The sequence below is a fragment of the Callithrix jacchus genome, chromosome 14 (assembly GCF_049354715.1).
Source record: "Callithrix jacchus isolate 240 chromosome 14, calJac240_pri, whole genome shotgun sequence".
NCBI classification, from domain to species: domain Eukaryota; kingdom Metazoa; phylum Chordata; class Mammalia; order Primates; family Cebidae; genus Callithrix; species Callithrix jacchus.
Genome location: NC_133515.1, coordinates 49200484 through 49217889, shown reverse-complemented (window position 1 = coordinate 49217889; position 17406 = coordinate 49200484). Strand labels below are relative to the sequence as shown.

Genomic DNA, 17406 nt, shown 5'->3' with positions numbered 1-17406 from the left:
GAAAGAGTATTTATTGGGTTCCACAGAAAAGAACAAAACAACAGTTGAAGCATTATGCAAAATAATGAGGTCCATTTAAGAAAGACTGGGTTTAAAGTGACAATATTATATTTAGCGGAAGATGTCATGAAGTACACAGAAATAGAGAACTGGAGCAGAGGGGAGAGGTGTGGGCTGGAGAAGATGTAGGTCCTTAAGGGCATTGTCATGCCAGAATTAATGAAAAAAAAATGTGCTTCTCTATTCTAAAATCTTCTATTAAAAATAGAGGCCGAGTGCATTGGCTCTGGCCTATAATCCCAGTACTTTGGGAAACCGAGGTGGAAGGATCACCTAAGGTCAGGAGTTCGAGACCAGCCTGGCCAACATGGCAAAACCCCTTCTCTACTAAAAATACAAAAATTAGCCAGGCATGGTGGTGAGTGTCTATACTCCCAGCTACCCAGGAGGCTGAGGCAGGAGAATTGCTTGAACCCAGGAGACAGAGGTTGCAGTGCGCCAACACCAAGCCACTGCACTCCGGCCTGGGAGGCAGAGAGATAGTCTGTCTCAAAAAAAAAGACAGAAAAAGACATTTTTATATGGTGTGGTGGTTTCATATTATAGTTATGGAGTACAGACCTATAAAATATATTTTTCCAAAAGAATTCCAGGAGACCAAGGGTAGGGTCTCCTGACTGTAGATATGACTACTGTATTACTACCATGGGATTCATGTGAAAAAAAAATTCTGATGATCAAAAGTAAAGGCAGGAAATGGGTGGAGGGAAGGGGAAATGCTGAACTACAAGGTCATGGTCAGGAAACCAATTTGGCAAGGTATGTGGAAAACCAAGGCATATAGAATCAAATACCACATACAGTAGTGCACAGCCCAAAGCCAGCTTTGTTTTCAGTAGCAGGACTCAAATGGCAGGGTGAAGTGCCTACCGTCCACAGTGGGAACCTCCTCAAAACTCCCTGTTGAGCTCATTTTCTTTTAGTCCCTCTTACTGCTGAGACAGACTTTTAAATGGATTCCAGACAACGAGCTGTCTAAGTCCTAAGAAATGCATTAGTAATAAATGCCTATTGTTGGTAGACAGCAATGTATACAAAATCTCCTTTTCATTCATTTCCATTATGTTTTAAATAAGTCAAAGAACAACACTTGTAAATCATACAGTAAAAGAAAAGATACAGTATGCATAGTTGGATCTTAATTTTATGAAAGGTGTGTGTGTGTGTTCACTGAAGAAACAAGAAGGAGATTTATCAAAATGTTAAAAGTGAGTATCAGCAGGGAGTAAAATGCAGCAGTTTTTATTTTTTTAACATATTCTTTTCTGCATTTTTATACAGTTTTCCACAATGAATGTATATTGATGTGGTAATAAAGAAAAATACAAGTGTTATAAAAGACATGAATCCAAATTGTAATAACAAAGGAAAATAATCACAACTGTAATACAGAATTTCAGATGACTCAGGAAGATAGGAATTCTGATTAATCTCCAAATTTTCAGAATATAAGTAATAAAATAAAGGAAGATGTATACCTAAATTTCTTCTTTGGAGAAAACTGGAATAAAACAGCCTTTTAAGGACTAAGTGTGAAATCCACAAAAGTAAGTGTAACAGCATGAAAAGGGAAGGTAACTGATACTCTCACGATGCAGAGAGAATAAAGAAGAGGTCAGAGAAGATAAGTAGCTCAGAAACGACCCCTTAAAAACAGCATACTTTTGGGAAATGAATACAACATCTCTCTGAAATGATAAGGTCTATAGAGTTAACAGTGTCTTCTCCATATGAAGTGCTTGCTAGGTGCTACAGGGGATATAAAGAATTATCCAGTCTTATGTGAGCTAGTGTTGAGAGGCATGGAAGTAGGGAAAGAAACTAAGTCAATCTAACAATGAGAAGCAGCACAGCATGGCAGGTAAGAGTGGGCTCTAGAGTCTGAAGCTTTTCAGCTGTTTGACCTCCAGCAATAACAGAGCCCAGGAGCTCCCTCCCACCCCAGTTCCAAGGTTAGAGTACCATGGAAGGAGGCTAACTGTGCCTCCTCTGAGACAGCTGTTTCCTCGTCTGGCCTCTCACCTCCATCATAGCCAACCAGGCTGTCTTCCAGATGCTGGTACTTCCAGAGAGTCTCTACCAAATTCTGTAACCCATCCTCCCTGCCTCTCCTCTGCAGGACACAGACTTTTAAAGCTCAGAGGGAAGAGGCCCCCTGAAAGCTGCTAAATAGACAAAAAAATCAGAGTCCTCCAATTTGAGGCTGGAAGATGATCTGCCAGAAGACAGCTGCCTAGAGCAGAAAACCAATACAGCTTGAGCCTCTCAAACCCAAAAATCCAAAATCTTAAATGCCCCCAAATCTGAAACTTTGTGAGCACCAACATGACACTCAAAGGAAATGCTCAATGTCACATTTCAGGTTTGGGATGCAGAACTGGCAAACATAATGCAAATATTCCAAAGTTAAAAAAAAAAATCAGCCAAGTGTGGTGGGTCATTCTTGTAATCCCTGCACTTTGGGAAGCTGAGGCGGGTGGATCACCTGAGGTCAGGAGTTGAAGACCAGCCTGGCCAACATGGTGAAACCCCGTCTCTATAAAAAAAATACAAAAAATTAGCCAGACATGGTGGTGCACGCCTGTGATCCCAGCTAGTTGTGGAGCGGAGACAGGAGAATCACTTGAGTCCAGGGGATGGAGGCTGCACTGAGCCAAGATCACACCACTGCACTCCAGCCTGGGTGAGAGGGATACTCCATATATTTAAAAAAAAAATTCAAGACACTTTTGTTCTCAAGTGTTTCAGATGAAGGATACTCAACCTGTAGTAGTTCACTTGTGACCAGATGTGATAAATGGATATTGTTTATGCTCAATTGAACACATATTTGTTAAGTTAATTCCTTCTCTATATGAAGTGCTTGCTAGGTGCTATAGGGGATATAAGGAATCACCCACAGTCTTAGGGGAGTTAGTATTGATATGGGTGAAAGTAGGGAAAGAAACTAAGTCAATAATAATGCATCACAATAATGAGAAGTAGCACAGCATGGCAGGTGAGAGTGGCTCTAGAGTCAAACTTTTCAACTGTGTGACTTTAAGCAAGTCATTTAACTTCTCTTAGATTCTTTACCTGTAAAATAATAATAGTATTACCTCATAGGGTTGACGGGAAGGGTTAGTGAAAACATGAAGAGCTTAGGACAGTCCCTGGCACATATTAAAACATTTGCTATAATTTTGTGCCTACTATGTAGTGATGTACTAGTATTTTCTTTTTTTCCCCTCCCTCCCTCCCCTTTGCCCTCCCCCTCTCCCCACCCCGCTTCTTTCCTCCCTCCCCCCCTCCCTCCAGGGTCTCACTGTCTCTCAGCCTGGAGTGCAGTGATGCGATCTCAGCTCACTTCAATCTCCATCTGTCAGGCTCAAGTGATTCCCCCACTTCAGCTTCCCAAGTAGTTGGGGCCACAGGCATGTGCCACCATGTCTGGCTAATTTTTTGTATTTTTTTGTAGAGACGCAGGTTTTACCATGTTGTCCAGGTCAGTCTTGAACTCCTGAACTCAAGCAATCTGCTGCCTTGGCTTCCCAAACTGCTGGGATCACAGGCATGAGCCACTGCACCCATCCAGTGTTTTCTATCTTAAATCAAAGTCCTATTTATAGAGGAGGAAACTGAGAATCAGAGAATTAAGCAATTTAGATATGATCTAGAGAGGGGGGGAACAGAGTTGTGCTTTGAGCCCCTATCTGCCTGAACACGGAGCTAGTGACTTGTATTACTACTATTACTGTGAAACAATAGCAGCTAACATTTGTCTAGTGCTTACTCTATACCAATTATTATTGTACATACAATTGTAATTTTTCTCACAAGATAGCATTTGACCCCATTTTACAGAAAGCAGCAGCCTATGTGTAGAGAGGCCTGTACCCATGCTGGAAATCACTGAGTTTTAAGTAAGCGGTAAAGGCAAGATAGGAGTCTATGTCTGCCCATTCCCAGTACCAGAACTTGCCACCCCTGGCTAGTGGTGCTTCTACTGTGGAGCTTTAAAAACGAGAGAGATTCCAGAGGGTCCTACCCCTACAGGTTTCTGAGCAGGTGGCTCTGGGAAAAGAGCCTTGGCTGCCCCCTTTATCTCCTCACCAGTGGTTCTTGTGAGACTGCAAAGATGTGTTGTGTTGTAGGTGTTAAATGCCAAGGTGAAAAGTTTCTGCTCAATTCATCTAGAAATGGGGAGTCGATTAACACTTTTCAGTGAGGTTTTTCAATAACCAGTGTTTTAGAAAAATTAATCTAGGAGTAATGAATAGGATGGACTAGAGGGGGAAAAAAAGTATGGCAAAGACCAACTGGTTAGAAAGCTATTCTAGGCCACAAAGCTTCTTTTAGTCTTAACAAAGCTATGTATCAGACACACAGAAAAATGAATCCTTGGAAAAGACCCATCTGAGCACAGAAAGATTTGCAGCTTGCAGAAAAATGTACTTCAGTATTCCAGATCTACATATACCAACTGAAGTACAAATCAGGTTGTTCCTTTTAAAAATTAACAAAAGAGCCGAGCACAGTGGTTCATACCTGTAATCTCAGCACTTTAGGAGGCCAAGGCAGGTGGATAACTTGAGGCCAGGAGTTCACCAGCCTGGCCAATGTGGCTAAACCTTGTCTCTCATAAACAAACAAAAATTAACTAGACATGGTGCCACACACTTGTAATCCCAGTTACTTGGGAGGCTGGGGCATGAGAATCGCTTGAACCTAGGAGGCACAGGTTGCAGTGAGCCGAGACTGGGTCACTGCACTGCAGCCTGGGTGACAGAGTAAGACTCTGTCTAAAAAAAATAAAAAAGAAACATAGAAACATGCATGTGTGCACAAACATCTAATTTTATAAAGTAAATTCTGAGACATACTAGATATATAAATATGATTGACTCACCTAAAATATTATAAAGAAAAGAAAATTAGAATTGTATACTGATTTATAGGTTTAATAAACTAGTGATTTAAACTTTCTGGAAATGATGAATCTAAGATCATGTGTGGAGTTTTAAAATATATAATAAAATGGGAGGCCAAGGCAGGAGGATCACTTGAGCCCAGGAGTTTAAGACTAGCCTGGGCAACATAGTGAGACCTCATCTCTACAAAACCTGAACGAAATCAGCCTGGCATGGTGGCACACACATGTAGTCCAAACTACTTGGGGAACTGATGTGGAAAGATCGCTTGGGCCAGGGAGGTAGGGGCTACAGTGAGCCGTGATCACAACACTGCACTCCAACGTGAGTGATGGAGGAGATCTTGTCTCAAATATGTATACGTAAAATAAATATATAAAATAAAATTAAAGACATAGCTTATTTCAATAATTATAGAAGATATAGCTTTTATAATTTTTTATTGTATCTTAGGTTTGGGGGTACATGTGAAGAATATGCAAGATAGTTGCATAGGTACACACGTGGCAGTGTGATGCGCTGCCTTCCTCCCCTTCACCTGTATCTGGCATCTCTCCCCATGCTATCTCTCCCCAACTCCCCACTCCCCACTGTCCCTCCCCTATTCCCCCCAACAGACCCCAGTGTATAGTACTCCCCTCCCTGTGTCCATGTGTTCTCATTTTTCAACACCCGCCTATGAGTGAGAACATGCGGTATTTCATTTTCTGTTCTTGTGTCAGTTTGCTGAGAATGATGTTCTCCAGGTTCATCCATGTCCCTACAAAGGACACAAACTCATCGTTTTTGATTGCAGCATAATATTCCATGGTGTATATGTGCCACATTTTCCCTGTCCAGTCTATCTTCGATGGGCATTTGGGTTGATTCCAGACCTGGAAGCTTTTATAATTTTATCTTATTTTACAAAATAAAAGATATAGCTCATTTAGATAATTATAAATTTATGAAGTGAATTTATTTTTAAGTTATAGATGTAAATGTATTTATGCAGTGCTAAATTTAAGGGAATAATAGTTTTTATCAATATAGGATTTAAAAACTATAACCAAAACTGTGGTAAAAATAAGAAGCCTTCATCGTGGCTAGCTTTATTATCATTAGAGTGTTGAACAGATAAAGTACTCATTTTCAGAAAGGAACTGGGACAAGCACCATAAAGATATTATACCCTAGACTCAACAAATCTGCTCCTTGGACTATTCTAGGGAAATAATGGAAGGAAAGCAAAAAGCTGTATGTAAAAGATACACAATACAGTGTTTCTCTAGTACCTAAAAACAATAAATAATAATCTAGTGTTATAGAACTGCTTGATAAATTATGATGAATACATATAATAAAATATTCATAATATTAAATTTTTATTCTAAAAATGAGATTGACATACAAAAATATCACTGTTATATTTTAAGTGCTTATTCTGGGATACAGCATTGTATGGATATTATTTACAACTGCATAAAAACATATATACATGGAATAAGCCAAAAGGTAGATATAAAAATAGTAGTTCAACGATTGTGACTGGGTATCCTTTATCAAATTTAAAATGTCTAATGATTTTCTACTGTCTTCATATTTATGTTAACATTTCAATTTCATTAACGCAGAGAAAACTTCCTAAAGGAAAGCCACCTTCCTACCCCTAATCTCACTGATTATAACTTCTATCATGCACAGTTTTGCCTAATTAGTCTCATTTCTAAGGCAGCACTAACAGTAGCCATTCTTCTCACTTTTAACATTTATATTAACTGGAAATAACACAAATCACTGTCGCTTTCCAAGACTCTGAGTTCATCCAGGGCTAAGCCAGGGTGCTCCTACACCCACATGCCTTCCTTACTGTCTGGATATTTGAGTCCTGCAGCTACATGGGTTGGCTTCTATTGAATCTCTTCCTATTTCTAAATAGAGTATTTCTCTGTGCTTATTAGTGGAAAAGCACCTATACTCTCCCAAAGAGTTCATTTTATCTAGGCCATTATATAAAGGATGCCTGACAAAGGGAGAATGAGATTCGGGGAAATAAGACCTGTGGATGGTTTTCCAGGGAAGTCTTCCTATTGCTGGGTTTTTAGAAGTAATCTAGAAGGAATCAGCAGTTATAAGCAGGTTACAAAGGAAACATCTTCTCTGAAACTATTTTTCCAATATTCCAGACTCAGTTCCAGAAAAAAATTCTCAGCAAAAAAAGGTAGTTTTCAAAAAAATATTCTAGCTTTTTTTCTGTGCCTTTGCATCTCTAGGAATAACCGAAACAGTGGTTTGAAATGGGCCAACACAGATCCTGAGGAATAAAATGTAGACAGTAGGCAATAGTGGGTCAAGTGAAAGAATGAGCTTCCCCTCAGATCCAGTCACCTCCTCTCGTTTCCCATTCTCATCATGTCAGCCCAACCACCATTGTTCATTGTTCAACAAGCACTGTTCCCTCACTCCTTCACACAGCCCCTTTTCTTCAGAAGAGACATATGTCCATGAGAACATATCCGCTTCCAGTCCTCTCCCCTCAGTTTACTGTCAGATTGAGCTTCCTAAAAGACAGCTCTGTCCACATCTCCCTCCTCAAGACCTGCATTAACTGGCCATATTCCTTAGCATGAACTTGTATCTCTCCCATCTGGTCCATCTATTATCCCTACTTTTTAGTTAGAATTTCTTCCGTTAACATTCTCTCTGCTTCAATCACCCAGCACAAGGAACTACTTCCTATATATATGCCTTGGGCTTTGACATCTCCAAGTCTTTCCTTGCAATAATCCCTCTCTCTGAAATGTCTCTCCCCTGCTTCACCCCTAGAGTCTAAAACCCTAGCTGTCCTTTAGGATCCAGTTCAAATGGTACTTCCTTCAAAAAGCCTTCCCTGCTAGCACTGAAATACTTTGTCCTTCCTCTGAATGGACATCCTAATTTGTACCTCTATTTGGCATTCATAATATCTTGGAAATTTTATACTTAATTGTGAATAAATTTTACCTCTTCATCTTAAAAACGTTGAAAACAGCATCTCTTCTGCACTCCTTATAATTGTTGAATCAATGAAGTATTGTTCTGGTGAACTTAAAACTGTATATTCGTGTGTGTGTGTGTGTGTGTGTGTGTGTGCGTGCAGAAGTTCCCATTTGTTTAGAAGATAGAATGGGCAGGCTTCCAGGCTAGCCTTCACAAGTATACTTAACCCGAACATAGTTCAAGTGCTTCTCAACCTGGCTGTATATGAGTTACCTGAGGTGCTTCTGGGTCTCAACCCTTAGAGATATACATTTGAGAGACTAGGGCAGGGCCCAAGCATGGATATTTGTTTTAAGCTCTACAGGTGACTGAATGCACAACCAGAGGGAAGATACAGTATTAACAGTCTAGGCCTGAATTTAGGGTCCTAACAATGAGTATGTGGTTCATCTGCAGGAAGAATACACCCACTCCCACTTTTTAGAATTCTCCTTCCTATTTCCCAGCTCCATATGATGTTCTAAATCTCCTGAGTTCCCCATCCTGAACTGCCTTTTTTCCCTAGTACCTCCATGCTAAAAGCTCCCAACTGTCCCACTTCTCTCAAAATGTCAGTACTTCCAGGGAATCAAAGAATCAAGTTCAAGACAATATCTGAAATAAAGCACATAAATCATAAAAATAATTTATGCTCTATAGATCATTAATAAACCTTTTAGTTGTTTGCATATACATTAAGAACTATTGTCTAGGAAAAGCTTATTCAGTACGTCTTTGGCATGGGGTCAGGGACACTGTATGGATACAGATCTTCATTTAATCTTTAGAGTAACCCTGGGAGGTAGGTACAATTATCCCCATTCACAGAAGACAAAATAGACTTGACAGGCAAGATGAACCAAACTGCCCAAAGGTCACACCACTGTGAGATAGTAACACCCAATTTCAAGTCTGAAGTGTCAGACTCCAAAGCTCATGCTCTTAACCTTTTTGACATATGTTAAAGAAGACACTTGTTACCCCAAACTTGTTACTCTGTTCAGTGGCACTTGACAAGGACAAACAAGAAAAACTCCAACAGCAAACAAGAGGGCAGGAAAGCACCACAATAGGTCCAGATGGGCTCTGCTCCCCTGCTTACTGTTTCCGTAACTATTCCTCCTTCCTCTGCTCTGTTCCTCTGACTGTCTACAAGCACTGACAATGCCTTCTGTGGTATAAGCATCTGGGCCTGGTTAGAAAAGGAAAACTGGGGCAAGAGCAGCAGCCATTTGTATGTAGGGGTTGCTTATAATTAGAGACTGCCCTATTTGAAATGCATCAGGAAAAACACAATTAGCAGATTCATTTATTAGATTTCTGTTATATATCACTTGTGAAATACTTGGATTAAGACCTTATGCCTTACAAATAATATCCTGCCAGGATTTAATGAGAAAAGTATTTAGTGAATCTGGATCCTGCATTGTGAAATACAGGGCCTATAATGTTGAAAACATTTTTATTTATTTAGAGACACCAACATCAACAAAGGTAAACCTTATTTTTTAAAAAAAGATTAGCCTGGACAAACTATATAAGAGCCTCAATTTATTTTCTAATTACTTCATTCTTTTGCCAGACATTCTTAGCTGCTTTTGTGAGGATTTTACAGTTCCATTTAAATAAGAATGAGTTCTGTGAGGATGCCATCCCCTATACACAACAGAGCCCAGGCAATCTTTGCTAATCTGCTGCAACCAAGCTAGAATAATTTTTTCCTCTTACTGCATACACTCTTGCACACCACACAAACCCCAAGTCTGTGAACCAATGCCAAGGAACTGGAAGACATTCCTGTTGGGAGATCAGGTACATCTCAAAGTTAATCGCTTTTATCCACAGCCCAACTCCACTGCTTCCCAGTCATCTTGACAGCTGATAAATGGAGAATTAACACGCCTCTCACTTATAGCACCGGGGTTCATGCTGACAGCTATGCTTAGTAGCAGAGAACGCACACCTCAATGGACTCTGTTTCTAACAGACAAAATTGAAATTTAATTTAGTCTTTGTGGTCTCCTAAATGTTCTCATTTCTAGTCTCAGAATATAAAAAAACAGAGCAGATGATGCCGACGCATATATAGGACAGACCGAAGGTGGGAGAGCTTGGCTTGCCACACAATGACCCACGAGGCAGGGACAAAAAGGTCCTGATTTTGATGGCTATCCTGAATTGCTTACAATTAAACTAGCTTTATGGGGAAAGCAAATTCTAAGAGACAGGAAATCTACACTAGTTCTGGGTTTGCTACTGAATTAGTTATATATAAGACAGTGATCTTTTCTATGCCTCAGTCTTCTTATATATGAAATGGAAGTATTAGTACCTGTTATGCCTAATTCACAGTGTTAAAGAGAGAAAATAAGACATCTGAAGTGAATGTGTTCCTAAAATTCTAAGGCATGACCATAAGCCTTACTATATTTTAGTAAGGCAAGACCAAAATCTTACTATATTTTATTTCATTTACAAAGTCCATAGTTTTAATGATTTAGTAACAGCAAAGTTATTAAGGAAGTTAAAAATGGTTTTATTCTACACTTCATGTTCTAACGCATTACTCTTCATTTTGTTCCCCTTCCAGAAAATAGTAATAGTTGGAATAGCTCCAATGGGAAGGTTGCTAAATCTCAAGTAACTAAGCACAGTATAAAGTTGTGGATTTTATTTTATTTATTTATTTTTTTTAAGAAGAAAGAGAAAGAAAAAGAGGGAAAAAGAGAAAAAAAAAAGAGGGAAAAAGAGAAAAAGAGGGAAAAAGAAATATTACTTCATTCCTAAAATGGGTATCAATAATGGCCGATCAATATTTTGTGTGTTTAAAGTGGATAATATATATTTTGTGTGTTTAAATGGAGAGCTCTATTGAGTTTATTTGTTCTGGATCTGAGTTCAAGTCCTGGATATCGTTGTCTTAATTTTCACTGTCTTAATTATGTCAGTAACTATGAGGAGGAAACTGCACGTAACAGTACTTAAATTCCTATCTCACTTATAATATAACCAAAGGAAACACAGCCCAAAAAGCAGAAAAGGTTAAACAAATAAATCCTGCATACAGGATAAAGAAGGAAGGATCAGAGACAGTTCTTTCCTTCTCAATACCGTCTACATCACAAAACTAGAGGCTAACAATGCAGTTTACAAAACTTAAAAATCAAGGCTGTGTGAGAAAATTAATTTTTAAAAAACCTTAAAAGTATAACAGACTTTTAGAAATGTACACAAATATAAATGGACCGATTCACATACATTGTCTAGAATACATGCCCCTATCCAGGTCAAGACTTAAAACCTTGTCAGTATTGGAAAAGCTCCCTCTCTCCCAGCCACACACCCTCCTTGATCATGGCCCCTGCTTTCCATCCCATTGTAGTGCATGTACTCCTGATACAAGAGCTGGGCATGCCCTAGGGCTTCCGATGTGTGGTCCTGTGGGGAGGGGAGCAGGGCCCCTGGGAATCCCCAGACCCTTTCAGAGAGTCCATGAACTTAAAACTATTTTCATTCTAGTTCTAAGATATTCTTTGCCTCTTGTCACTGTTGACATTTGGGCTGGCAGAACTGCTGGGGCCTTAGCATGAACAAAGGCAGTACTAGCAGTCATCGCATTCCTCTACTCTGCACACTAAATATGCCAATCTCACTTTAAAATGTCCTTGGTGAGGCAGAAAAAAATATTACTTTTATTAAATCTCTTCCCGTGAGTACATGTCTTTTTAATATTCTGTGTGACAAAATGGGAGAGCATACACAAAACCCTTCTGCCACACGCCAAAGTAGGAAGGGTGCCTGGAGGAAAAGCACTGGGGCAGTTGTTTGCCCTTAAGCTGACATAGTTGCTTTTATCACAAAACACCATTTTTTAGCTGAAGGAATGACAGTCAGACAGACTATGGTTATTCCAATGTGAGTATCTGGCAGACAAGAGAACCTACCACTTGAAGAAAAACAACTGACAGGCCAGATGTGGCATCTCACACTTGTAATCCCAGTGCTTTGGGAGGCTGAGACAGGAGGATTGCTTGAGGTCAAGACCAGCCTGGCAACACAGTGAAACCATGTCTACGAAAAAAAAAAAATTAGCCCAACATGATGGCATGCACCTGTAGTCCCAGCTACTTGGAAGGCTGAGACAGAGAACAGCTTGAGCCCAGGAGTTTGAGGTTTACAGTGAGATATGACCACACCACTTCACTCTGGCCTGGGTGACAGAGCAAGTTTCTATATCTAAAAAATGTAAAAGTCACTAAAAAAATAAAGCTGAAAACCAACTGACAGTTGGTGCCAGTGATAAAACTCAGGCTTTTAAGTGAAAATTAGTTTTGGAAAACATGTCTGCCACTACGACTTGACAGTTTCCCAATACTTAAACACTTTTCTAGTAACAAACTATAGAAATGATCCCTGAAAGTAAAGCCTTAAATACTTTTCTAATGAGATCAGTAGTGAAGTTACAGAATGCGATATTTTAATATTGTATAATAAAATGTGTCAACAATGGAAAGATCTATGTAACTCAGTAAACCAATGTTTCCAAATAATCAATGCATGATATTACAAAATCATACATAAGTAAAAACCTACTTCAGGCAAAGTAAACCAAATATTTTAATGTAATAAACATTAAAAGTTCATGGATATGGATTCAGATTTCATACTGCCACCAACCTTTTGAACTGCCATTTGTCAAAGTTTTAATTGAGTATCAAAAAGGAATATCCACAATTATTTGAAAGGTTATGAAAAGATTCCTCCTTTTTCCAAACTACATATCTGTGTGAGGCCACATTTTCTTTATATGCTTCAAACAAAATAACACATCACAACTGCTTGAATGCAAAAGCATATGTGAGAATCCAGCTGCCCTTTATTAAGCCAGACAGTAAACTGATTTACAAAACTGTAAAACAATGCCACTCTTTCCACTAATTTTTTTATGTTTTGGTAAAATGGTATTTTTCATTTAAAAAATCATTATGTTAACACACAACGGGTTTTTAAATGAATAATATTTTTTAAATGTCTCCATTTTGTACTATGGTAGATATCAACAGATATCATCCATATAAACAAAAGTTCTTTGAGGTCATCAATAATTTTTAAAAGTGTACAGGAGATCAAGTGTCAAGTGAGATCAAAAGGTATGAGGAACTGCTACTTTAGGGTATAAACCTAGGAGTAAAACTGCTGGATCACAGGATATCTTATCTCCAACTGTATGAGACACTGGTAAACATGGTCGTACCAGTCTATACTCCCACCAGTAGTTATTTATATATTCTGAATATGAGTCATTTATCTCTTGTGTTCTAAGTACTTAATCTGTCTTTCAGTGAATAGAAGCTCATCAACAGAAGTCAAACTTATCAGTCTTTTCCTTAATGGTCAGTGTTTTTTGTGTGTTTATGAAATCTTTCTCTGTCCCGAACTCTATAGTCCTAATACATTTTTCTAAAAGTTTTATTTTAGAAGAATGAGTCATAGAATCATTTAGGTGGGTTATAATCAGCATTTTTAAAACATAAACTACCTTTGAAGATAACAGAAATAGAAGAATGCTTTGCACCCAGTGAGGATGAGTATTATTTCAAGGAAATGTATTGCTTTGCATTTCATAGTTAGATCCCTGGCACTATTTGCTTATTAGTTGCTAACGGTCTCGTTGGGCTTCCAACTATGGCAAGAAACTCCACCACTCTTCTCTGCATTTTCATTTGTCACATTCAGAAGTCAATCTGTACTACTGTTACTAAGTTTCCATCTGAATCTTTTAATGCAATTTAAGAAATAGAAGGTTATAGATTCAAATGTTTCAACAGAAAATTAAAAATCAGTTGGAGACCTTAGAGTTTTTCAACTGATTCCTGGATAGGTAAAGATATCATCCATCCTTTAATAGTACCACAGTGATCAGGAAAGCTGCCCCTCCTGCTGCTACAATAAAGCTTTCAAGAAAGCTGTGTTGATGTTTTGTTTTAAGAGAGAACTGAAAGCACTTTGGGAAATTTTCTAGGTCCACAGAATTTCGGTATTTCTCAGCAAAAGGTAAATCCAAAACAAACAGGAGTGCAGCTGATAGCACAGGACACTTGTTTTAACTTACTTGACTTTACAAAGGGATGGGGAGAGGCTCCAGAATATTCCTTAGTAGGAGAGCTGCTGCCATCTCCACCATGGGAACTAGAAAGTCATCCACATCACATATTTGTCACCCTTGAGTCCCTAGAATGCAAGTTATTCCTTCAAGACTCAATAAATATCTATACCCAAATATCTACTGACACATGAACTGACCTGATACTTTTAATGCCTAGCACAGTATTTTTCAAACTACAGATCATTATCCACTCAGTCAAGAGATCAATTAGGTGAGTTACAGTCAGAATTTTTAAAAAATGAACTACCTTGGAATATAATAGAAAATAGCAGAATGCCTTGTATATAGTGAGGATGAGTATTCTTTGAAGAAAATTTTCTTCAAACATGTGTGTATATGTGTGTCTCAACGTAAAATACATTTCTCACTGTGGGTTTGTGTCCAAACATTTGAAAGACACTAATTGGACACACTGTGCTGAACTTACATGCTGGGTAATTTTCTGCCCAGCAACTCTCTCTTATCCAGGGAAATACCCACCCAGCCATGTATAGTCATACAGGCAAACACACATGTCACCATGTTTCTATGTGACCCTCACCTCATGAGTTACTTCGTTATAATTTTTTAACTTGGCACTCACAGAACTTTTCAGCAACAGAAGCTGTAGGCTAAATTGCTGGTGGCCATGTTTCCAGCCATATGGAGAAATGGTCTGCTATGAGAAGGAATGGAAAAAACATGTGGAAAGAGGCAGAGATGAAAGATGGAGAGAGTTCTGGCTGTATTGAGGCCAGTTGCATTAGCGCTCTTCCCACAGTTTTGTGGCCCAATTCTTCTTATATCCTGTAAGCCAGTAAGTCCCCATTTTCTGCTAAGTTACCTTCATAGGTTTCTGACACTTTCAATTAAATAATACATGCAATGCCTGTTTTTGTCCTAAAGACTTGGAGACTGAAGAGTTGAACTGAAAATTTCAGTCTCAATAAATAATAAACATATTATTGTCCTAAAATTCATGAATCTCCCTGCCCTCAACATACTCCATTTATCATGGAAGAGGGGAAACTGGCACAATTCATTAAAAGCTACAAATACAGAAAGATTACTGTTGAAATTCAACTTTCCCTTCACTACTATAATTAAATAAAGAATATTTTGGTGTAAACATGGTAAGTGGAGGTGGAATCCTGAAACCCTCTTTGGTAAAGCTCATGTATACACCATTTATAATATTTTACTTCTGTCTCTGTCCTGATTTAAAGCCAGTGAGACACATTAAGGTAGTTAGGTACTACACAGTCCTTTACCAATGGAGTGTCTTTATTTTTTAAAAACTAACCCAAAATTGGCTGCATGCATGGTTCATGCCTGTAATTCCAGCACTTCGGGAGGCTGAGGCGGGTGGATCACTTGAGGTCAGGAGTTCAAGACCAGCCTGGCCAACACGGTGAAACCCCGTCTTTACTAAAAATACAAAAATTAGCCAGGTGTGGTAGAATGCACCTGTAATCTTAGCTACTCGGGGGGCTAAGGCAGGAGAATCACCTGAACCCAGGAGGTGGAAGTTGCAGTGAGCTGAGATTGCACCATTGCACTTCAGCCTGGAAGACAAGAACAAAACTCTGTCTCAAAAAATAACCAAAAAAACTAACCCCAAATTATTCTATTCTATTGAGTTCTTAGGCCCTGGAGAACTAACTGAGGGCAAAATCACCTGATTATAGCCAAATACTGCTGACTGAGAGGCAGAAACATGAAAAAATGAAAAGAGGTTGGCTAAAAGGCAAAAAATAGAAGCTGAGTATGATCCAAGCAAAGCAAGCAGGATATTGAATGCAGTTTTTTAAGTTAAAGAGAAACTCATTCCTCTAAGAACATAACACAGCTTCCTCCCATACCTGCTTTATTGGAGACTAGTTTGCCCTTGAAATTTACAATCCAACTGCCTTTGTGTATATCTGAATATTTTATGCAGAATACTGTAAAAGCTGACCCATTTATACAATGCAGTTTGTTCAGTTTTGAAAGCAACTATTGAGAAAGACAAATTTAACTCTGGTGCAAGTTAGGTCTATAAAGGCATTCTGTGAGTGTTCATTGGTAAACTGATCTCTTTTATATAACGGCACTTGTAATTATCCTGATCAATTATGCATTCCCTATCAATTCAGCTTGACTTGCAGACAGCCCAAATTATCGGGGGTATACTCAGAAAGGCTCTCCAGGTTCTCAGCTGATCAGTGCTCAGGGAAGGCCCATGAAGTATGTGGCTTCCTCACCATCAGCTCTTTGAAAATGTACTTTAAGGAGCTCAAAGTTATTACCAGGGCTTTTATAATAAAATATGAGTTTTATGTTATTTTCTAAGTTAAAACTTTTAGGGCAAGGCCTAAAGAGAAACTTGGTGCTGGCCGGGCGCGGTGGCTCACGCCTGTAATCCCAGCACTTTGGGAGGCCGAGGCAGGTGGATCACGAGGTCAAAATATCGAGACCATCCTGATCAACATGGTGAAACCCCGTCTCTACTAAAAATACAACAAATTAGCTGGGCACGGTGGCGCGTGCCTGTAATCCCAGCTACTCAGGAGGCTGAGGCAGGAGAATTGCCTGAACCCAGGAGGCGGAGGTTGCGGTGAGCCGAGATCATGCCATTGCACTCCAGCCTGCATTTGCACAAGAGCGAAACTCCGTCTCAAAAAAAAAAAAAAGAAAAGAAACTTGGTGCTAATAATCACAGTTTGATTTGCTTTTAATCTTAATACTTCAGCTTTTCAGGAATGGGTGGCATTATTCCAAAAGTTCCAAAGTGGCCACAGTTGCTATTTTTCTACAAATAGGAGGTCGTATAAGAACATATAAGAAAGGACTTCTTCATAAATCTTTCCAGACAACCAAGACCAAATTTGGATTATCTATGACATTCTTAGTCTTTTAAATGGCTGAAGACTTAGCATTGGGTGCATTTTCTCATAGATTAAGTCTCTCTCACTAGATCTGAAACTCCTGCAGAGCTGATTCCACACAGGGCTTTGCACAGAGTAGATACTCAGGAATATCTGAAGCTCAAGTCAAATTGGCTCTTGAGACAAGAACTGTACCTCTGTTGAAAAAGGTATCTAAAAGAAAGAACACAATGGTCTGAGTTTGAGGAAGTGGGCCCTAGTCTTTGCAATTAACTGGAGTTTCACTTTCCTTATGAAGGCCTTTACTCTAGATTTAGATATATGTACATATTTGAACAAAATGGTCCCTAAGGTTCATTCAGCATGGTTCTAAGTAAGAAATAACAAGGCTCCTCCTTTATTCAATTATTGACTTCAAAGTCAATCA

The 17406-nt window shown here is 39.0% G+C and overlaps 1 protein-coding gene and 1 pseudogene across 5 annotated transcripts in view; both read right to left on the bottom strand.

Moving 5' to 3' along the window:
• Positions 1–17406, bottom strand: part of SERTAD2 (SERTA domain containing 2) — a 128793-nt gene that overhangs the window by 86708 nt on the left and 24679 nt on the right. The window contains exon 3 of one of the 5 annotated variants that reach the window (XM_054244890.2): positions 5600–17406. This exon is cut by the window's right edge and continues 22219 nt beyond it. The exons of the other annotated variants lie outside the window; for them this stretch is intronic. The gene's annotated coding sequence lies outside the window, so the exon portion shown is untranslated. Of the gene's footprint in view, positions 1–5599 lie in introns of those variants that run through there. 5 annotated transcript variants of the gene reach the window in all.
• Positions 12317–12396, bottom strand: LOC118147667 (small nucleolar RNA U3; annotated as a pseudogene).